The sequence below is a fragment of the Marmota marmota genome, unplaced genomic scaffold (assembly GCF_001458135.2).
Source record: "Marmota marmota marmota unplaced genomic scaffold, marMar, whole genome shotgun sequence".
NCBI lineage: Eukaryota > Metazoa > Chordata > Mammalia > Rodentia > Sciuridae > Marmota > Marmota marmota.
In genome coordinates this window covers 15,039,666-15,051,550 of record NW_026000019.1, presented here as the reverse complement: position 1 = coordinate 15,051,550, position 11,885 = coordinate 15,039,666, and the positions used below count along the sequence as shown (strand labels likewise).

General features: G+C 39.9%; 1 long non-coding RNA gene across 1 annotated transcript; it reads right to left on the bottom strand.

The window, feature by feature from the left end:
• Window positions 1-11,209: 11,209 nt before the first annotated feature.
• LOC125618727 lies at window positions 11,210-11,879 on the bottom strand. The gene is made up of 2 exons (XR_007350137.1): window positions 11,680-11,879; window positions 11,210-11,539 (listed from the first exon to the last, which is right to left on the bottom strand). It is a non-coding gene; the product is annotated as an uncharacterized LOC125618727 (long non-coding RNA).
• Between the last annotated feature and the right edge of the window lie 6 nt (window positions 11,880-11,885).

The window sequence follows — 11,885 nt, the reverse complement described above, 5'->3', positions numbered from 1 at the left end:
CAGATAGCAGGTCAAGGTTCAAAGAACTTCCCAGGCTATCCCATCAAGAGTATCACCTCTATCCTATTGTTTTCTATCCATTCACCATATGGACTCCCTTCACCAAATTTACCATGATATCTGGTCCTCTACCTTCTTCCTGTTGACTGTGTACCCCACTAGTAGGGAACAGGGAATTTAATTCTTCTTTTTTGCTCCATTCTGTCCCCAGGGCTTATCACAGTGCCTGACCCAAAGTAGGCTCTTGACAAATATTTGCTGGAAAGAAAGAAGTAAAGCCTTTCCAGTGAGTTGGGGGTATAGCTCAGTGGTAGAGCACCTGCCTCATATGTGCAAGGCACTGAGTTCAAGCCCCAGTGCTGCAAAAGCAAATGAAGTCTTTCCAAAGAAGAGGAAATTTCTTTGAGACTTTAGAAGTCTCAGAACATTAATATTTGTTTTTGTTGAGAAATATCCCACTGAGACATAATTCTGTCAAAACGACTACTTAAGTTGTCCAACCTGAACACTGGGGTGACTATCCACATTGGTTGATTCCATCTGGTTCAAGCACCGATCACTAGAACTAAGTGTTCTTTTATGTAAGATCTTATGAAAAAAACTCAAGGTTGAATTTATGTATTTGCTGCAGCAAACAGTCACACTAAAAATAAAGCAGTGGACAAAAAAAAAACTACTTTACCAACTAGCACCACAGTTCTTTGTAGGTAAGGAATTGCCTTTGTTTAGAATAATATCCTGAGGGCTGGGGTTGTGGCTCAGTGGTAGAGCGCTTGCCTAGCAGGTGCAGAGCACTGGGTTCAATCCTCGGCAACACATAAAAATGAATAAATGTATAAAATGTTGTATCTGTCTAAAAAATATCCTGAGAGGTACCTAAGGAGTGGTAGTTGAGGTTGTATAGATAGTAGAGAAACAACAAAAAGATCACAATCATTGCACACAAGAAATTATTGAGAGATAAGGGAAGAAGAGAGAAGGGGTAAGCAAGGAGGAAGAGTGGAAGAGAAGGCTAAGCAATACGTCAGGAGGCTTACACTCGTAGAGGTGGAAATAGAACAAGGAAACTGAGTTTTCAGTTTCAAATTGGCTGCTGAAGTTACCCCCCCACCCCCATATGGCAAACACTATCTCTGAATTTCCAGGAAGAGTCTACCATATGCAGCTGCCTCTCATGAATTTGGGGTGGGAAATTGAGGAGAAGGGGTTGTAACCCACCTTTGGGTCAGTGCCAAAAGAAGATAAAAAAGAAACAGCTGCAAGATACAGAATGAAGAATGGGAATTCGGCAGAGACCAGAAATCAAATCCTGAGGCTGCCAAGAGAACGGGCAGCCCAGAAGAATCGCAGGGAGTTTGGGGAGTGCATTGAATTTCCTGTAGATATAGGATGGGGAGGTGATATTGGATAAATAATCCAGGAGCCATTGAAAACATGACTTTGCTGATCAATTTAATCATTCCTCACCAAGTACTAGTAAAAATTCTAGATAGGGGTGATAGGTGCAGTAGTCTGAATGTTTGTATCTCCCCTTGCCAATCCATATATTGAAAAATTCTATTCTGCTTATATGATCTTGGGAAGTAGGGGGCGTGAGGGTGATGCACTCATGAATGGTATTAATGGCCCTATAACAAGGGCCTGGGGGAGATTTCATGCCCTCTTTCTTCCATGTGAGGATACAGTAAGACATTATCAGCCTGCAACCAGGAAGAGGGCCCTGTCCCAACCAGAACCTGATCATGCTAGGACTTCCGGACTCCCAAACTGTTATCAGTTTCTGTTTATAAGATGCTCTGTCTGATACTTTATCAAAGGTTTTGCATATATACATACATCTACACATCCAGGTGGGAAAGATAAACTAATAGTAGAATAGTGATGACATCTTTGTCGCTACGAGAGTATGATCCAATGGAGTGTCAAGAGGGTTTCAGCATATTTATAACATCTCAATTCTTTTGTAAAGATCCAAAGAAAAAACAGTGACTGGGCAGCAAGGAGGTATAGTCTACTTTTCAAAAAAATTCAGAAAGGAAGAAAGAATGAGAGAGTGGCTTGAGGAAAATGCTGGTTTAGAAGCCCTGTTCCCCCAACAATGTTATGATGGTTTTTAAATATATTTGGAAAAGTTGTAAGAATCAACAGTGGATGCCCATGTATCTACTACCCAGATTCTCCAAACAGCATTTGGCTTTATTTGATATAGCACATATTTATTCATCTATCCATCCATCCACCCATCAATCCAACTTATTCTTTGGGTATATTTATAAGAAAGTTTCAGATATCAGTGTACTTCATAAGTCAGGAGTTTTTGTTCTTTGTATTTTTGTTTTTGATTCTATAGAAGAGATGAGCACATGGATTCAATCGAGGAGCCATTGTTGAAGGTACTGTTGAAAGAGAAAAGGGAGAAAATAATTGCTCAAGCCCAGCAAGAGGTGGGAGGATCTGACCTTTTTTTAATATATATATAAATTATATTATATATTATATAATTGTTTTCAGTTGTTGGTGGACCTTTATTTTTTTACATGTGGGGCTGAGATTTTAACCCAGTGCTTCACACATGCTAGACAAGTGTTCCGCCACTGAGCCCCAGCCCCAGCACAGATCTGACTGTGTGGAAGGAGGTCTTTCTCAGTGGTCTCAACTTTCCTTCTAGAAATAAAGACAGAAACATTTGTCAAACAAAAGTTAGGAGTTGAAATCATGAGGAAAAAGACAAAGGTTAGGAATATTCAGTGAAGAGAATGGGAGAGGAAATTAAGGGACTGATGGAGTCTGCAAGGGTCCAACTGAGCTTGAATCTGTAGCAGCACAAGACTCTAAGTGATGTAATTTTTTTTTTTCTATCCCTCAGCTGTTGGAAAGGGAAAAGCAGAGGATGCAGAATGTGAGACTGATCCAGAGTTGGTGCAGCAGGATAGCTGCTGAAGGTGACAGAAAGGCCCTTGTACTAGTCTGCAGTACTACACTGAAATACTTGAGGCAGCTAAATGATAAAGAGGTTTGATTTAGCTTACAGTTCTGGAGATTTGAAGTCAAAGATCAGGTGAATAGTGGTGGGACATTTGTCTGGCTCCAGGGGAAGGTGGTAGATGGTGCTACCTCATGATGGGAACATGAGAGTAAGGCCTCACGTATGAAATAGGAGCAGAGAAGGGGAGAAAAGACAGATGGGGCCCGTCTTGCTCCTATTATAAAAATCGGGTGGGGACAGGGTTGGCATTTGACTCTCCATTGGTACTCCAGATCATGGCTCTGTAACTCTTAGGTAAAAGCTCATCTTTCCCTTATGGATTCCTTCTGACTTATCCCCATTAACCAAACTTCTGGTCACTTCCCTTCATTCCCCAAAGAATTCAGGAACTATTCCTTACCCTACCTCCTAGCACCATACCCAGGTGCTGGCGTCAACACTGAACTAATACCTTGGCTTCCTAATTTCTGTACCTCTTTAACTCCTGTGACCTCTTCCTCCAATTGACTTCAGTTATCTGCTTCCCAGAACCACATTTTGTCTTGTCATCACTCAGACATCGCCCCTCAGCAATCTGGAATTCCAATGTTCCACTTTCTGAGTATTTGCTCCCAACATTTAGCTCCTCCTTAATTGTCCTGCTAAGGATGTCCTGTTGTAGACCAATAGGAAAACGATCTAAAAACTTCCCAGATTTCTTATTTTCAAAGCTAATGATCAATGCTGATCAACAATGGGGAGACATTTTGGGAATTTCTATGATTATCTCCATCCATATTTAGATGATGGCTTACAAGGAATGCATTTTAGATATTTTGCTCTTTATTCATGAGAGTCTTAAATAGGTGCCAAAATATCAGTTATAATAGCTAGAGCCTTTCTTATACAAGGGACAAAATAAAAATGGTTCAGTGTCAACTACATGTATTGATCAATTATGATAATATTGCTCTCAGGGGAGAGCAATAACACAAGGACGTGGAATCATTAAAAAAAAAAAAACTCTCCCTTAGAATCACTGGGCTCTGGTTTTTACATTTCACCTTTTGAGGACTCGTCAGAACCACAAAGCAAAGGAAGTTTATAATTTTATTTGGATGGGATGAAGCAAGTTGGTGTCTCTATAGTTATTAGAAGAACACAAATTACTTTGCTAAAGATACCCCCTTCATGCACTGTCATTCAACAGCTGGTTGGCACTTTACTTCAAGCAGATTATGGGATTACTCAATAGACAGTGTTTAGAACACCTGCAAAGCAGGAAAACACAAAAACACATATCACATTTAAGAGTTTTATATTTGTCATTTCTGAAATGAATTCTGAAGTAGTCATCTGGGGAGGGAGAATCAGAACTTTTTGCTTTTCTTAACACTTTGTAATTCTTTAAAATTACATGGGGTGGGGCACTTTATTATTTTCAGGGCTTAGGACCTTTGAAGGTTTTAATTAGGCCCTGATGTCAGAGGGTATTGTGGTTCCATCTGAATGTTTTTATTTTTTTTGCGTTCCTATAGTTGAATACTGAGGTGAGGTCATTATTTTGAAGGAGTTTTTGACAAGAAGTGACTCGTGGAGATCTGTTTGTCTCTGGTCTATTTCACAGTTTTCCCAAATGATATTGTCATTGGTTTGTACAAGCAGTGGCCTTGTCTTGGAGGACAGGTATTGAAAAGCACTCAAAAAAGCCAAGAAGATTCCTAAGCCTTTTTTTTTTTTTGTACCAATGCCTCCCTGAGGTCATGCAGTTTCTAATTTACGATCATTATCAAATGTTGCTGTGAAGTTAGTACTCCTCACATTCTCCACGTTAACCCCAGTATCCCCATGTAAAGTACTTAATTTTTTTTTGTATCCAAACTGCTTCCAAATTTGACTTATGCCATAGCTTTTGGTCTTTATCCAACTTCTTCCTACCAAGAATGCAGTAGAATGAATGGCAGCCACCCAACCACTTGAAGCTTGCTGTCCTAAACTAAAACAAAGAGACCGAGAAAACAGAGATAGTTCCTTTAAAATATGGATCCCTTTTAGGGAGTAGGGCACATATTTCCTTTTATTGCATTAGATTCTACTTAAGACTCAGGATGAAGGATGCTATCTTGATGAGGGACAGACAAGGTTGAAAAGGGGAACATACTGAGCAATGAGCAACAGCTGAGAGCTACAAAGATAGGGCTGTGCTCATGTATAAATAGAAATGTTGCTGTTACCCTGATGAATCAGACCAGATGTTTCTCTGATGTCTGTTTGGTCCTTTGGTTTAAAAAAAATGTAATTTTGCTAAAATTATATGTGGGGCCAGGAATATGGTGCAAATACTTTAAGCTTAAATAATATGTAACAGAATAAAATTATTGCAAAACCCCCCTTTATCAAAAAGAAAAAGCTCCATTTAGAGAAGGACAGAAGAGGGTGGGATGGAATCATTCACTTGGGGCCGATGCACTGAGACTCAGAACTGAACTCTTCCTGTCACCAGTTATGTGACCTTGGGAAAGTCATGTCATTTTGCTGGGTCCAGGTACGTTTATATCTACCTATTTTTGTTGATGGGGTTTCTGTTATGTTGCCCAGGCTGAACTTGATTTTGCAGGTTCAAGAGACTTTCCTCCCACCTCGGCCTCAAGTAGCTGGGACTACAGGAGCCGGTCCCATTGCTAGGCAAGGGATATTTATTTATTTTGAAAATGAAGAGGGTCAGGAGAAAATGCAAGTTGTATGACTAGGTTCATTAAATGGATTTTTAAGTCTTTTGTGACCCCACACTTCTATGAATAAAACCAGGTTTTATTTTTCCCTTTAGTATAAATTCTTCCTGGATTCTGGTTTTCTTTGAGGGGTTGAGATGTGAAAGATGTGGTGGGAGATGAACGTGAATAATGCAAGGTCTCTGCCCTCAAGAGACTAGTAGATATTAAGAGTTACACAGGGGGGCTGGGGATTTGGCTCAGTGGTAGAGCGCTCGCCTAGCATATGCGAGGCCCTGGGTTCGATCCTCAGCACCACATAAAATAAATAAAGGTATTGTGTTCAACTACAACTAAAAAATAAATATCAAAGTTACACAAGGAACTATTAAAAAATATACTGTGATTCCAGAATTGGATGGGAACAAATGTTGGAACTTAAAGGAGGCTGAGGTCATTGCCAGCTTGGAAGATAGAGCATGACTTGAGGCCAACATCATTCATTCCCCCTTAAAAAAAAAAGGGGTGTGTAGGAACAAGATGGGGATGCCCACTTTTACCCATTTCTATTCCACACAGTCCTTGAAACCCATGCCAGAGCAATTAGACAAAAGAAAGAAATTAAAGGGATACGAATAGGAAAGAAGAGCTCAGACTATCTCCATTTGCTGGGCAACATGATTCTATACTTAGAAGACCCAAAAAATTCTACCAGTAAACCTCTAGAACTCATAAATGAATTCAGTAAAATTGCAGGATACAAAATTAACACCCATAAATCAATTGCATTCTTATACTCCAATGATGAATCAGCTGAAGAGAAATTAGAGAAACTATTCCATTCACAATAGCCTTAAAAAATACTAGGAATCAAGCTAACAAAAGGGGTGAAGGATCTCGACAATGAAAACTACAGAACACTAAAGGAAGAAACTGAGGAAGACCTTAGATGGAAAGACCTCCCATGTTCTTTGATAGGGCCATTTTGACTATATTAATTCTGCCTACTTCCAAAAGCATTATACAGATTCATTGCAATTCCCATCAAAATTCGAATGATGTCCTTCATAGACATAGAAAAAGCTGTCATAAAATTCACTTGGAAAAGAGGCCCAAAATAGCCAAAGCAATCCTTAGTGGAAAAAAAATGAGGCAGGAGGCATCACACCCAATACCAGACCATAAATTATGCTACAGAGGTACAGGAACAAAGACAGTATGGTATTGGCAAAACAGACAAGAACACCAATGGAACAGTATAGAAGACAGACAAATCCACATAAAGACGGTTACCTCATACTAGATAAAGGAGCCATACACGTACATTGGAGAAAAGATAGTTTCTTTGACAAATGGTGATGGGAAAACTGGAAATTCATATGCAAGAATGAAAGTTAACCCCTATCTCTCACGCTGCACAAAAATCAACTCAAAGTGTATCAAAGACCCAGCGATTAGACCTGAAACATACTAGAAGAAAATATAGGCCCAACACTTCAATATTGCCTTAGGAACCGACTTCCTTAATAAGACTCCTAAAGTGCAGAAGTAAAGTTAGTGATCAATAATTGGGACGACATCAAATTAAAAGGCTTCTTCACAGCAAAGGAAAAGAGCATGAAGACCTACAGAAAATCTTTGCCACCTGTGCCTCAGAGCATTAATTTCCAGAATACACAAAGAACTCAAGAAACTTAATACCAAAGAGAAAGCACATAACCCAATTAACAAGGGGGCAAAGGAACAGAACTCTTCTCAAAAGAAGAAATATGGGGCCAGGGAGGTAGTTCAGTGGTAGAGTGCTTTTTTGGCATGCTAAAGTTCTGGGTTCAATCCCCAAGTACCACAAAAAAAGAAAGGAAGAAAACACTTAGTTGAAGAAATACAATGGTCACTAAACATGAAAAATGTCCAACATTTCTAGCAATCAGAGAATTGCAAATCAAAGCTACCCTGAGATTTCATCTAATTTCAGTCAGAATGGCATCTATCAGAACATAAGCAACAGGGTTGGGGTTGTGGCTCAGTGGTAGAACTCTTGGCTAGCACAAGTGAGGCAATGGGTTTGATCCCCAGTAACACACACACACACACACACACAAAAAAAAAAACTAAACAAAATAAAGGTATTTTGTTCATCTATAATTAAAAATAGTTTTTTTAAAAAACAATAAATGTTGGCAAGGATGTGAGGAAAGGGTATGCTCATACACTGTTGGTGTGACTGCAAATTGGGGCAAACACTCTGGAAAACAGTATTCATCAAAAATCTAGGAATAGAACCACAATTTGACCCACTTATCCCACTGCTTGGCATATATTCAAAGGAGTTAAAATCGGCATGCTACAGAAACACAGCCACATCAATGTTTATAGCAGCTCAATTCACAATAGCTAAGCTATGGAACCAAACTAAATGTCTTTCAACAGATGAATGGATGAAGAAATTGTGGTATAGATACACAATGGAATATTACCCAGCCATAAAAAAGAATGACTTTGACGTTGACTAATAAATGGACAGATCTGGAGACCGGCTAAGTAAAATAAGTGAATCCCCCCAAATCAAAGGTTGAATGTTTTTCTTTATGTGGAAGCTAAACCACGATAAGGGGACTGGGGAAGAAAAGGTCAGTATGTTAGACAAAGGGGAATAAAGGGAAGGGAGAAGGGATAGAAATAGGAAAGAGGGTGGAATGAATCTGACATTATAATCCCACCATTGTGTACATCCACAAGAAACGGGTCCTAATTAGAATAAAATTACACATGCATATTTACATTTCAAAACAGATTCTACTGTCATATAACTAAAGAATTTTTGAAAAAGAATGACTTGATGGAGGACATTGGAATTTGATGGGGTCAGAAACAATTGGGCAGTGGCAAGACACAGGGAGAGTGCTGGATATATTAGAGGAACAGTAAGCTGTTTCAGTTGGCTGAACATGGGGGAAGAGTGAAGTAGCAATGGTGGTGAAGGACACTTGGGAGGCCCTTTTAAGCTTAGAATGGTATATATTTTACTTAGGAGGCAGTCGGGAGCAGAGCAGTTTTGTTGGTTTTGAGATGTGACCTGGTCTGAACTGGGCTTTAGGATATTTCACCTAGAACAGAGTGTAGGATAAACTGGAGGGGGAAAATCCTCAGGGGAAAGGGGACAGCCAAAAAAGTAATGCAATAGTCCTGATACCAGCCTAGCTCAGATCTGGTTAGCTTTTATCAGGAGGAATGGAAAACAGGGTTGGATTTATGGAAACTCGGGTAGAGAAGAGGATTCACAGGTAACTCCATGTTTTAGTAAGTCTGAGGAACAAACTACTAGTTCCATTAGTCTGAAGTCCAGGAAGCATACCTTGGTGGTGTTCAATATTTACAAACTTGGAATTGAACCTCAGCCCTGTGAATGGGGATGGAGATGGGTATCTCAAAATCCATTGAGAGCTGTCACCATAGAAGAGCATAGTTCACCAGGGAATTATAGAGTGAGGTAGGTAGAATACCAAATAGAATCTTGGGAATGTCTAAAGTCTTCCATTATGGTCAACATTATAGTACATAATCGAGAGAGTGCTACCTTATTGTGTTTAAGGGGAAATGGAATATAGAAAGGGAGGGCTGGTGAACCATAATTTTAAAAGTTGCATTACTGTTTGGGGGAAGCTGTTGAGAGGTGGTGCCTACATAGTCCAGGAGGGACTGGCTATAAGAAACTAGCTAACAGTAATTTTGAGAGAACCATTTATGTGTTTCCTGACAAGTGAAAAGAAAAAAAAAAACTGGACAAGTAACTGGCCCTTGTGTCGTGACGGTCACGATTCCAAAAGCTCATTTCTCCTTAATATTAGCAATGTGTACTTAGAATCAATGCCACCTTTTGCATTTTAGACCTCTAATTACAAAATTATTCTCTCCTCCATAGTTTCCCCATTTTCAGTTTCCAATTTTCTTGGGTTTTGGATTCAATTCCTAGGGATATGTGTTCTAATGACAATAAACAAGTAAGCCACCTCTGAGAGGTGTCTAATGACTTCTAGGAAGAAGGGGAAGAGGGTAGGCAGGGAAATGGGACTTCAGCTCTTTTGGACAGTTTGCAATCTACAACATAAACCAAGACTTTATCAGCCAAGGATTTATCTTCACATCAAAATCTGGATTATGTCAGGGAGATACCACTGGTATAAAAGTCCAAGTAGGATTTACTGCGTACTAGCAATGAAAATTGATTTATAATTTTTTAATATATTTAATAATTTGCAAAAATAATACTCTTTACTCTTCATTTCCCAAATGTCAGAACTCCATCTGCTAAAGAAAACACTTTTAAGTAATCTAAGTCAATTAATGAATTAAAATTAGGAGTCTAGAGTTTTAGTCTTAGTGTGCTAACAACTATGTTTCGGTACTTTAGTAGAATTTTATGCATCAATTTTTTTCATTGGAAGGGTGATTTAAAAATGACTGGTTCTGGGGCTAGGGTTGTGGCTAAGTGGTAGAGTGCTTGCCTAGCATGTGTGAGGCACTGGGTTTCATCCTCAGCAGCACATATAAATAAATTAAAAAAAAATAGTCTTAAAAAGATGGGTTCAGCTTATCTCTCAGAACTATTCAGATTGTGGAAAGTGTTTTCTTTTTGGGTTATGAACACTTGATAAATGCTTGGGTAAATAAGTTTCTTACATATTAACTAATAGAGCTACTTAAATTTGTACATCTGATGTCCATTATTCACTTATTCTGATTTGTTACCAAGACATAGGCAGTAATTTAGTACAAAAAGAAATGCTCTAGCTCTGCTCAGTGCTGAGCCCTGTAACTTTCTGCCTTCAAAATCTTTCCCTATCCATAAAGCATATATGGTGGTTTAGACTTGCAAGACTGACTATGCAGTTAGATAACAAGCAAGCAATGTTCTGAATATTGAAAAAGATCCTCCCAATATATCGCCAAGCAACAGATGAACAGGCTTAATCACAAAGGGTTCCTGAACAAAGTTTGAAGTAATTGGTGTCATGGAGACATTGTAGATTTATTTGACTGGTTGATTTGCCAGGTAACCTGGCTGTTCCTGTTTTCTAACCTGTTAAATAAGACGGGATGAGATTATTTCTAAGATCACTTCTTTTACTCTAAGAGAACTGCAAAATGCACGCTCATAACTCTCAATAAATCCAGGATACCATGAAACCAGAAAACTAAAATGTCACCTTGAATAACAGTTTCATTGTGCAAAGTAGGGAGAAATGGGGTAGAGAGGCACACTGATAAGTCTCCAAAAGGTGTACTTAAAAAAGGGAAACGTGCAACTATTAAAAAAAAAAAATCTGTTCCATTTTTAAGCAGCTGTGTTCAAGAAACAGTCGTCGAAAATCCACAACCTCATAAAACACGGTTTAAGTTGCTAATGTTCAATTTCAAAATTATTACCATTGTTTGCCTGTAATCTTAAACCTAAACTGGTGAATCCGGCTTTGGGCATAAAAGTAAAGTCAAGGCCTACAAAAAGAACAAAAATAAAACACAAGTGACATCATTAGAGGGGGAAAAAAAAAAGCCAACATATTGCACGAAGATCAAAGGCAAAAAAGAGAGGCGTTTGGTTAATACTGGGCTTTTGAGCATTTCATGTGCTCGCGGGGCCCGTCCATCCGTCCACACCACACTTCTTAACCATTGCTAGTCTAAACCGATGACTAGTCCAGCTTCGGCGCGGACAGGGCGCAGGACGCAGATCCTGTACAGAACCCGCAATCCCAGATCCGCTGCCAACTCTCCTTTCTGGGAAGGACGTAGGCGTTTCCTTTAGGGTGACTGTAAAGTAAAGCAGTTCCTTCGATCTCTTCCACCAGTAAGAAATGTTTTTCTAGAAAAACGGGAATGGAGGGAGAAGAAAGAGGAACGCCTCCTTTTCTTTTTCAAATTTCCCGCACCCCCCTTCCTCCCCGCCTCCCCACACAGTCTCTGCTTTGAGCCGCAGCTCGGGAGCCCGGGACCACGCCGTACCACACGGTCTGGGAGACGGTATTTGGAAAGTAGGCGGGCCCGGCCAGATGAATAATTCGGTGCCCGATTTTTCCTGCCTTCGGTTGGCAGTTCCTCCTCCGCTTCGTTACTCGACTGCACACGCGGCCCGGCTCTCGGCCCTCGATTGCTCCGGCCTATCACCCTGGGATGCCGCCTGCCGCCGCTGCCACCGCCGCGGCTGCCGG